This window comes from Papio anubis, chromosome 13 (assembly GCF_008728515.1).
Source record: "Papio anubis isolate 15944 chromosome 13, Panubis1.0, whole genome shotgun sequence".
In the NCBI taxonomy this organism is placed as follows: Eukaryota; Metazoa; Chordata; class Mammalia; order Primates; family Cercopithecidae; genus Papio; species Papio anubis.
Genome location: NC_044988.1, coordinates 34,174,594 through 34,186,601, shown reverse-complemented (window position 1 = coordinate 34,186,601; position 12,008 = coordinate 34,174,594). Strand labels below are relative to the sequence as shown.

Sequence of the window (12,008 nt, the reverse complement as noted above, 5' to 3'; positions counted from 1 at the left end):
GAAATAAAAACAAAATGGGGGAAGTTAGGAAGAATAGTAAATGTTATACAGCAAGTGTTAATGGAGACAGTCTCTATCTGATGAACTTACATTTCAATTTCACTTTTATTTTACCTGAATTTTCCATAATGACCAGGACATACCTTTAAATAAGCAAATGACATTTAAATTACAAATATTTTGGTAAACATAAAAATACTCATGGAGGAGGAAAGAAAAAAGAAGTAGAAAATTTAAATTAAAATCGAGCAAAGGGTAGAAGTTGGGAGCATGGAGATGACAAGGGATATGAGGAGTGAGGTAGGGAGGGTGAATAAGAACTGAGGGAGAAAGTTCTTTGTGGGTAGGTGGAAAAGTGGTAGAACTTGGACCATTGACTCTAAAGGTGAGTAATAGCTCTAGGAAGACATATAGAAAGTAGTCTGAAGCCCAGGTTGGTACATAAGCACAGGCTGTTAGGGAACAGCAGTGATAACTCCCTAAAGAAAGACTGAAATGCCCAGAACAGGACAAACCAGCTCCAGCATGCTCAACTGTTCTGGTCCTGTATGCCAGTATTCTGGCTACTGCAAAGTCAGCTTCAGAAAGAACCCCATGAAGTGGGTGAGTGATGAAAAGGTGAAGTTAAGTGGCATTAAATTCCAAGAGACCACAATGTACAAGGATCTCCAGGACAGAATCTCGAGCATCCAGGAGGAGCTTCTGCAGGTATCTGGACAACCCACAGGCAAATGGCCCCCCAATCCCTGGCCATCCCACACTTCTTATTGGTTGCCTTAGGGCAAACAATCAATTGGAACAGCGGCCTGCAAGGCCTGGCTCCACAGCTCTGTAGCTGCCCTTGCTCAGTCCTTACTCCACAGATGTTGATACCTGAAGTTTGGGCTTTTCCTTTGTAATATACTTTTATTGAAAGGGTCTCAGTGGGACAGTTGGGAGGAGGTAAGACCTGGGTGGGGGGCAGGGGAAGGTGCTGGGAGAGAGGAGGACAGGCACCTGGACAGCGAATTTCGAACTGAGAGAAAAGTGAGCAAGCAGAGAGGTGGTGCACTGGTTATCAAGCTGCTTTACATGCCAGACAGGCACAGGCACTCTGAGACCTGTTAGGGTCCTCGAATGGAAGACAGAAAGGGCCTTAGACTTAATGACTCTTCTTTTGTCCAAAAGCTAGACTGTGGCCTAAGCAATTAAAAGCGTCCTCCTTCTCTCTCTCTTTTAATGGTTTTAAATGCACTCCAAGCCAGCCTTGCTTCGCATATTTTTAAATGGGTCTTACAGGGTGTTGAGAGACAAGGGTTGTAAGAGAAAGATGCCTGGATCATTACAGGAGAAACTGGAGAGGACCAGAGACAAGGGAAGCTACCCCTTCAGACCACTGTAGCTGAAGATCTGATTAATGTTTTCAACATTTGAAGCTGCAATGGATTTTAAAAGTGAAATTTCAGAGTTGAGAATAGTTCAATACCAGAATGGTGTTTAAACTTTACCAAGTCATAGGGTAGTCATAAAGATAAATTGCAAGTTAAGTTAGAATTAGCAAGGGCATCTTTCAAAAGCTATAGAGGCTACTCTAGTCGGTCTAATAGGTTGTATTAAATTCTGAGAAGCCAAGGCAAATTACTAATTATTGTTTTACATTTAATGTAGAGGAAACAGGTTTTGAATATGCAATGTGTGAATCCAAAATTACATCTTGTAAGTGCATTGGTGGTATAGTGGTGTACATGGCTGCCTTCCAAAATTACATCTTGTAGACTATATGCATAACCTATATTAATCACTAAATGACCCCATTAAAAGTCATCATGGACAGCAAACACTTGCTTCCTTTTTATAGGATTCACAGTGTGATTTCAAAGTTATTTACTTTTCCTACATTGTTGGTCAGAGTTTGTTTATCTTATTATAAAATAGGGAAAAACAACACAGTTTAGGAAAATTACTAATGCAAATCAAGAAAGAGTAGATTATAGTACAATTTGTGTTTAATTTTCACTTTTTCTGATTAAATTAGTAAAAATGCTCATTAAAAATCTTTGAAAACTATAGATGAATTTAACAAGAAAAATGGGAAGTACACATAGAAAATCAATGTTAAATGTCTGGCATTGGGGTGGATGTAGATATAGACATAGAGTTGTATGTGAATAGAGACTTAAATATGTGAGTCTTTCTACTGGAAAATTTTTGATTATGAAAGAAATTTCCTTATTGTTATCTAGTCGATAATGCAGTTGGAAGTTATCAATCAAAATAGCATTAGAGAGAGTCAAAAGTGCCATGATGCAAGCATTTTGATTGTCATGGAAAGAGTCCACAGACAGGAGAGTGAAGTTAGCAGATCCTTAATAATACTGTAGTACTTCAAGGTGCCCAACTCTAAGTAAGCTAAGTTGTTTAGATGTTAGGATACTTTCTGATTCTCTTTGGTGTTTAATTACATTGAGGCAATGGTTATAATGTGATCCAGGCAAAATTCTGTAATTTTTCTAATCCTCTTTGACATGAATAGTTTTCCTCACCTTCCACCCCTCCTTTTTGACTTCACAGAGATGATGTCATCCACCATTAACAAAGATGCAGAGACCTTAGATATGATGTTAGGATTCATTCCTAAGTTGTCACAGGAGCTGAAGGCAATTCTGTCTGAGAGGCAGCTGTCATTGAGAAAGGTACTACTTTCCTGACCAAAGAGAAGTGAAGCTGATGATGCCAGTAAACTATACTGTGAAGAATGTTGTGACAAAGGGACTTTTCTGAAAGTATCCACAAAGTAGGTAATTGTGAACTTCTCACCTAACCTCCTATGTATTCTCCATGAAACATTCACTGATGTCCAATTCAGTCACCACTGATTGTTAGAATGTGAGAAATCATTATTAATGCTTACATGTTTCACTTACTCTGTAACAATAGTCTTTCCACTATTGTACTTCTATGAAATTGATCTTTTTTCTGCTGAAAAAGTCTTTTTCTTTTTTATTAATAGTATATTTAGATCAATTGCTTTTGAATCTTATTAACTATATAATGTTTATAAAAGCTTTATTACTTTAACCAACATAACTTTTTATACACAACTGACACCAACCACATATAACAGTTATACATTATTGAATCAATTTTGTCAACATACACTACATGAACACAAAACCACACACATTGTAATATTTTACTTCATTGGAAGTGGGAGGGTTTGGGGCTTAGTGAAATATTATTTGAAAACAGTCTGAACTGACAATAAATATATTCAGATTTTTGTGCCCAAATGAACTCAACTGTTTCTCTAGTAAGGCTTTTTTATGCTTCTAAATAAATATATCATCATATAGATAACTGAATAAATAACTCATTTTTTGGTGTTAGAACTGGTAAGGAAATGGATTCAAGTCTACCATTTTAGAATTTACAGAACATTTATGTAAGTAAAATAAACCATGAAATAATATGAGCATTTCTTAGAGTTGGTAAAGCATCATGGTATCATTTTTAAATTTAGTCAGTTTCTTCAACCTCTGTATCCATACATTTTAACTAGCCTCTATAGAGAAAATGCACTTTAGAAAAAATTTACTTTAGAAAAAGTAAATTGCTTCAATCAAATGTCTGTAAACAGAATTATAGGAGATGAACACAGAAGTTCCTATATTCCAAAGTTCCATACATAGTCAATCATAACCAAGGCTCGGAGGTTTATCATGTCCTCTCCTAGTCCCTCCTGGAGAGCTTCTTCTCACTGAGAGAGCAGAGAACGACAGAATGTAACTGTTTGCGCAGAAAGCCAACATGTTGTAAGAGTTGTGCTTTCATGGTGGAACCCTTGTTGCTCATTGTAACTCTTACATTCAAACTTACTTATCTACAGTATGCAGCTCACTGTCCATTACAGAACACATTTTCTCCAAGTTTGTCCTTAACTGATAACACTGAGGACTATCACTATTATCTATCTATTATCTACTGACATAGTTGCCTCAATCTGCACCAGTATATACTCCTACTACTAGCCTATCTTTCTCTCCATTTTTCCCTCTCCTTTCCCAGTTGTGTCATGACCCCTACCTTTCTTATTCCCAAAGACTGTTTTTGTGCAACAGGTATGAATTTTAAGGCACGGTCTCTCACATGCAGAAAATATCCACCTTTCTTCTTTACCAAATCAATAGCAATCCCAATTCTGTCACCTAGTAGAGAATTCAACATCAGACATTGTTCTAATGGGGACACCCATGAAGGTGTGCACTGAACCCAGGGCCTTAGCACTAAAGCACCAAGACCCTTGGGCTGCACTATCCTCAATGGCTACCACTGCAACACTCAGTGCAACCCCACATAGTCCTCTCACTTCTGTACCTGTGTCCCTCACTGGGGACAGAAAGAATGCTGACAAGGATGATATCTCTTCCCTTGGATAGGGAAGTTTCAACCCCAGGGTAGTTTAAAGAAATAATCATATTATCTCCCTTCTGTCTCTTTTTCTGTGTCTGTCTCTGTATTTCTCTCTCTCTGGCTCAAGTCCTATCAGGGTTACTTGCATAACTTTTTACCTGTCTTTGGGCATTTATAAACAATTGGCCGTGCAGTGTCAGGCATCTCCTTTCTAGTATAGCCCTTCAAAAGTAAGCTAGACAGGCAAAAACCAAGGCCCAGGCAGCCTGCTTGAGCTGGGCTAGGGAATGGAAATGTGAGATGGAATAGTACAGTATCACGCCAAACCAGGATAACATCTCAAGAAATTATCCTAACACACACACTGATCACTAACCTTTTCAGCCTTTCCTTTTCCCTGGCATTAGTCCTGGTTTTCTAATATTTTTTCATAAACAAACACCAATCATTTCCCCACCAAACTCTAAAGTATCTCTGAAATTCTATACTTCTCATTACCGCTGGGTCCCACTGTAAATGGGCTTCCCTCTCATACTCTGACTCTGTCAGATGCCACAATGGCCCCCACTGCCCAAATCCAGTGGTGACTCTTGCCTCTTGTTCTCCTTTACTCTTTCATATTTCACCCTGTGTTGCTAATGATTGGTGTACACAGTATATAAAAGTTGTAACATTACGAAATACAAAGGGATAGACAATAGATGCGATTGAATTACTCCTAAAATCTTCCTACAAGGTCTTTGGGGAATAGCTAGGTAATATTTCTCCTACTTTTAGCACACTAGAAACCACTGGGGATCTTCACAAATACTCGGGACTGGCTCCACACCCACAGATATGACTTCCTTGTTTCAGAGTGCAACAGCGGGAAAGGGTGTTCTTAAAGGTTCCCATGTGATTCCAATGTGCTGCTATTAATACACCGGAGAACTACTGGGGCGGGGTGTGGGGTGAGTTAGCACAAAGAGTGCAGTGGGGGCCAGAAATGACTGGCTGATTTGAAGGAATAGTCACTTTTTTTTTTTTTTTGAGGAAGAAATGTCAGGATTATATGTGATAAGACTTTATTGGAAAGTTAATTTTTGCTCATCAGGATGTATAGTTCCTAAATCTTGTGGAAATGTGACCATTTGATTATGAATGTGGACAAAATATGCAGGAAATAAGAACCAAAAACTACTAGAAGGAATTTTTTGAAGCCCTAAACATATTCACAAACAGGTAGATCTCAATATATTCCGCCCTCTTTAAAGTAGAAAGCAGGCAAGAGCTAAAGGAGCTACCTTCTCTAGTTTAACACCAGATTAAAGATTATAAAAGGAACTAAAAGATTGGTTTGGTGGTATGAAGAATTAGGCATGATTACCTAGGAGAAACCCCATACACATCTTGAAAGCTCTGCTGCCCTAGATTTTGCCCATATAGACCCTCTAACTCCCTCTCGGTCCCCCACCTTCTAACCCACAGTCCTCTGTGAATTGTACTTTTATCCATAGTGACTACACCAGTTAACTTCATCAATGAGGTGAATCACCCTAGGATGGGTCGGGTCCTCCTGTTGCATCCCTGACCTCATCCCTGTATGGCACAGGATCACTAATCATAGAGGCTTTGCCTTTTTCTAGTTCTACTAACCTGAGCACTCAGTGCATTTTTTACTCTGTAGCCAGGTTCTACGGTTCCACCATCCTCCTATCCTCCAGCCCCAGAGTCTGCAAATATCTTGTGATGAAGTGCAATTTCCTTTAACTAATATGATGTGTTGAGCAGCTACCATGTGCGTGCAACTGACCTTACAGTGAGCTCACAGAAGCTCATAGTCAGTCTAGTGTGGGAGGCCAATAAGTAAGGGGGAATAAGGGCTATGATATCAGTAAAACATCACTGAGAATGTAATGAACACACAAGGAATGGGGTCTACTTTATTTCCATCATGGGAAGGAGAAAACATAGAGGAAGCAACATAAGGGAAGAGAGTTTGTGGTAATTTCCCTAAAGGAAGTAATGTTGGATCTGAATCTTAAAAGGTATCTGAGCAAATGAGAGGGCAACAAGGGACAGGGAAAGACATAGAGAACAACAGAAAGCACAGTATGTGTGAACCTGCCCAGAAGTCAGTAGGATACGAGGCCAGTTACTGTAAAGGGGATTATCAAGGTATGGCTGGAGATGGAGGCAGGAAGAGGGATTCGTAACTCATCTAGTTCATCCTGGATATGGAGTTTAGATTGCATCCTTATGTGTTCGGGAACCACTCATGATTACAATTTCTCTTGCATAGAAAATGTTTTTCATCAATACTGGACACAGAATGAGAAGGAATCTTGGGACCATTAGGGCAGAGAACCCAGGAATCATAGAATATATTGCACACTTTAAAATAAATCCTCTGGTTTGCCCAAGTGACTCTACCTTCTTCTGTGAGAATAAGGAGTAGGATCAGATATGTTATATGATTTGACATTAATACTGATAAATAAATTATCAATATTTGGGGGATCCTATTCATTTATTCAGCAAACAATTATCAACCTCCTCCTCTCACATGCCTAGCAGTGTCTTATGTCCTTAGGGTTTAATAGTTGGGGGGAAACCCACAAAATTGTTGCTCACATGGAGCTTCTACCTAGACACATAACTGTTTCTCAACTTTCCCTTGCCATATGCACTCTATATATAACCCTGCTATTATTATAAAAATAAGATGTGAGGGAAAATAATAATAGATGAAGTTTCATAATTTTACTAGTATATATAATTTTAAATCTCTTAACCAAGAAATGTTCAAAGCTTTGCTTCCTGGAGGACATTTGTAAGATATAAATTTCCCTTTATTCTTAGTTTTAATATTCCTTATAAATCAGTGTGACAACTGAAGTAAAAGGACAGACTCCTAGAGTAGCTCTAAGGTCCTACTGTGAGATTCCCAGGTTGGATGTAACCAAGAACCTAAACTGGTTTAAAACAAAAGAAATTTTTTTTTCTCATAGTTCTGAATGCTGCAAGTTAAAATCCAGGTGTTGGCAGTGCCAATGTTGTTCCGAAACCTTTGGGGAGCATCCTCTTTTCTTCTTCCTAACTTCACATGGATTGCTGCTGCTTTTTGGCATTCCTTCGTTGCAGCTGCAGCTCTTCAATGTTATCCCTCTTGACACATGGTGCTCTCTGTTCCTTTGCCTTCACATTATCTTTGTGTAAGGATATCCATCCTACTGAATATAGGGCCCAGCTCCAGAGGGACCTCATCCTAACTAACTACATCTGCAGTCACACTAGGGTCTATAAAGGTCCCATTCTGAAATACAGGTATGTATGGTTTCAGTGGATCACTTCGGGGACACAATTCAATGCATAACAGAGCCTGAGGAGAAATCCAGACAGGACAGTCAGGGCGGCTGAAAGAATACACTCATTTACCTCTCTTCCCTCCCTTGATACACAGAAATAAAAATAAACCATTCTTCTGAGAAAACATAGAGGCAAAATTTTCTCCTGGGACTACAAAATGGTACAGCCACCCCAGAAAATATTTTGGTGACTTTTAAAGAAAAACTAAAATGCAACCACCTTACAAAGCAGAGATTACATTACTGAACATTTTCCCAGGAATTTAAAATTAATGTTTATGTAAATTCTGTGCATGAATGTTTATATAGGCTGATTTGTAATTGCCAAACACTGGAACTAAACAAAATGTTCTTTATGCGTGTTAGTTAAACAAACTGTGGTATATCCACGCCATTGAATAAGACTCAACAATAAAAACAGCCAACTAGTGACAAATGCAACAAGCCACATGACTATCCAGAGAATCAGGCTGAGTTTTTTCACTAACTCCAGAAAGTTACATGCTGTATGATTCATTTATAAAACATTCACAAAATGACAAAATTTAAAAATGGAAAATCTCTTTTTCAAAATTTAAGGACTGGGTTAGGGAGCAGGTTGGAAGTTGGTATGACTTTAAGGAATCCTTATGGTGGTGGAACAGATTTATATCATGACTATTCAACTGTCAATATCCTCATTTTGATATATGCTGTAGTTTCATAGCTGTTACCTTTTGGCAAAACTGGAAAGGGTCTAGTAATTATTTATTATATTGGCATGTGTCAATCTGTAATTATCAAAAAATTTAAAATTTAATTTGTTAAAAATCAGAAACTTCAGTTTTAGAAGTTGTTAGGGATTGAATGTAAATTGTTTGCTGTTGTCAAGTCAGGCAAAACAGTGAGGAATTCACAGAAAATATGAAGTTGTTAGTAAGAAATTGGTCATGAAATTAAAAGAGTGGCAGATATGATCTCAAATCAAAATGAGTTTATCTAAGAACCTCTGACTGGATGAAATGGAGACTGGAAGATGGTACAGATAGAAGGCTATGAGCAACAGAATACAAAAAAGAGCTTCAGAACCTCAGAGACCATCAGCTACCCGGGATAAAGCCAGTGAGAGTGCTGTCTGAAATACTGATTCTAATCCAAAAGGATGAGAACAATGCCCAGCAAAGTTAATGCTAGAACAAGACAAACATGCTGCCCCAGAAATAAAAGGCAGTTTCCTAGATCGAGCCTGTCCCTGGCCCATATCCCTCATCTCTTCCTCTGCAAAGTTATAATTCAAGATGATATTTGGGTGGGGACACAGAACCAAACCATATCAGCAGTATTAAGTAAGTGCATCTTAAGTAGGTAGAAAGAGAACAAGCCAGAAGAAGGAAGAAAAAAAAATGAAGATTACAATGGAGCTAAATAAAACAGAAGATAGGCAAATTCCTTGAATCCCGGAGCAGCCAAGATGGCGGAACAGAAACAGCTCCACTCTGCAGCTCTTACCTAGAAGGATGAAAATGGAGAGTGAATTCTGCATTGTCAATTGAGGTACCAAGGTTCTCTCACTGGGACTGGCTAGGTAGTTGGTGCGACCCACAGAGGGTGAGAAAAAGCAGGGTAGAGTGAGGGCCCACCTAGGAGCTGCATGGGGCAAAGGGAACTCCCTCCCCCAGCCATCTGGGGCAGTGATGGATTGTGCTACCCTACCCTGAAAACCACACTTTTCCCATGGATCAATGCAACCTGCAGATCAGGAGGTCCCCTTGTGAGTCCATGCCACGAGGGCTTTGGGTCACAAGCACAAAGCTGTACACACTCATGATGGTGGCTGGGGTGGGTGGCCAGTAGAGCAGGCACTGAGACACAGGAATATGTGCATACTTCAGCTTTGGAAACTCCCGTGATGCAGGAGATCCATCCACTCCCATTGGAAGGGAGCGGAAGCCAGGGAGCCAAAAGGTCTTGCTCCCACAGAACCCCACAAGCTAAAACCTGCTGGCTTGGAATCCTCTCTGGCCAGCATGGCAGGCTAGAGACTGCCTAAAAAGACTGAGTTCTTGGGGGTGCTGCCATCACTGTGGCTCCAGTCCACAGTTTTCCCATGCCACTGGTGCCAACGAGATTCAGCAGTCTGAATTGGGAGGGACTTCCCCAGAGCACAGCACAGCAGCTGGGTCAGTTTGTAGCCAGACTGCTTCTTTAAGTAGGATCCTGATCCACTCCTCCTCACCAGGCAGGGACCCCCCTGTGGGAATCTCAGCATCCCAGTCAGTGGTTCATGGACAGAACTCTGATATCCCGGAGAGGAGCCCCTGGGAGGAGAAGTGGCTGTGGTATTGTGGATCAGCGATCTTAGTCTTTTCTGCCTGCTGGCTCTGAAGAGTAAGGGCAGCCCAGACAAGGGGGATTCCCACCAGTGCAGCACACCCACCCTGCCAAGGGGCAGTTAGATTGCTTATTTAAGTGGGTCCCTAATCCTGGTCATCTTTTCAAAGAACCAACTTTAGTTTTGTGGAACTTTTCTATTGTTTTGCTAGCCTCTATTTTTAAATTTTTTTGTCTGACTTTTGTTATTTCCTTCTTTCTGCTAAATTTGGGCTTACTTTGTTTTTCTAGTTCCTTGAAATACAATGTTAAGTTGTTGATTTGAGATCTTTTATGACATAGGTGCTTATTACTATAAACTTCTCTCTCAGCACTGTGTTTGCTGCATACCATAAATTTTGGTATGTTGTGTTTCCATTTTGGAGTTTTTGAGATGGAGTCTCACTCTGTCACCCAGGCTGGAGTGCAGTGATGCAATCTCAGCTCACTGCAACCTCCGCTTCCCAGGTTCAAGCGATTCTTCTGCCTCAACCTCCTGAGCTGCAGGGATTACAGGTGCCTGCCACCACACCTGACTAATTTTTTGTATTTTTAGTAGAGACAGGGTTTCACCATGTTGGCCAGGCTGGTCTTGAGCTCTTGGCCTCAAGTGATCCACTCGCCTCAGCCTCCCAAAATGCTGGAATTACAGGCATGAGCCACTGAGCAGCCTGTCTCGATATTTTTTAAATTCCCTTTACATTTCTTCTTTGACCTATTGGTAGTTAGGAACATGTTCTTTAATTTCCACATATTTGTGAGTTTTCAAAAATTCCTTTTATTGATTTCTACTTTCATCCCATTGTGGTCAGAAAAGATACTTGATATTATTTTATTATCCTAAATTTATTAGGACTTGCTTTGTAGCATAACATATGATCTATTCTGGTGAATGTTCTGTGTGTATTTTAGAAGAATGTGTATTCTGTTGCTGTTGGATGGAAAGTCCCATAAATATCTGATAGCTCCACTTGTTCTAAAGTATAGTTCAGGTCCCTTGATGAGTCTCTTGTAGGCAGTATATAGTTGAGTCTTGTTTTTTTAATCCATTCAGCCCTGTTTTTTTAATCAAATAACATAATCCATTTACATTCAAAGTAGTTATTGATGGGTTAGAATTTACTACTGCCATTTTGCTAATTGTTTAGTGGTTATTTTGTAGATTCTTTGTTCTTTTCTTTTTCTCTTGCTCTCTTTGTGGTTAGATGATTTCCTGTAGTGGTATGCTTTGATTTCTTTTTTTTTTTTTTTATCTTTTATATATCTACTATAGGTTTTGCCTTGTGGGCTTACATTTTTTACGTTTTGCCACTATAGTGGGCTTACATTCATCTCAGTATGATTAATATTTTCCTTTCTCAAAAACTTTACCTGATAAAGTTCTGACTAGGACTCATGGCCCACTATAGTTCGGACATAAGTTGTTTTTCAAGGAAGGTGATTAAATTTTACTAATCTATATTATATCAACCATTTAAAAAATCCAATGGGCAGTTAATATAACAGCATTCATGGATGCCACTGGGAAGCAAGGAAAAGATGGGGAAATGGAAAATGAAGAAAAAGACAGAGTCAGAAGACAGAAAAGAAAGGGAGAAAAAAATAAAATTGTGTAGGGAAATGGTAAGATCACTGATAAGCTGGCACCTGTAGCTTCAGCATCCTGAAGCTTATTCCTGAGACAGCCCCCGAATGCCCTCTTGTGGCCGATAGTACATCCTTCCACGCCAACACACTAATAACGGAGAACTTCATTTAAAATGATAAAGCTACCTATGCCGATTGTGCTTCGCTTCCATGCCCCTTCCCTACTGAGCAAAATTATCTCACCTAAATGAGCATTTCATGCCGCATGCTGTTATTCTTACAAGGCAAATCCTCTAGGGGTCCCTGTCACAAGTTAATTTGGTAACAGACAATCCT

The 12,008-nt window shown here is 39.6% G+C and overlaps 1 long non-coding RNA gene across 1 annotated transcript in view; it reads left to right on the top strand.

The window, feature by feature from the left end:
* LOC103878363 overlaps positions 1 to 5,392 on the top strand; it is a 158,859-nt gene extending 153,467 nt beyond the window's left edge. Inside the window, exon 4 of the long non-coding RNA XR_001895888.3 lies at positions 2,551 to 5,392. This is a non-coding gene — a long non-coding RNA (uncharacterized LOC103878363). The remainder of the gene's footprint in view (positions 1 to 2,550) is intronic.
* The last annotated feature ends 6,616 nt before the right edge of the window (positions 5,393 to 12,008 follow it).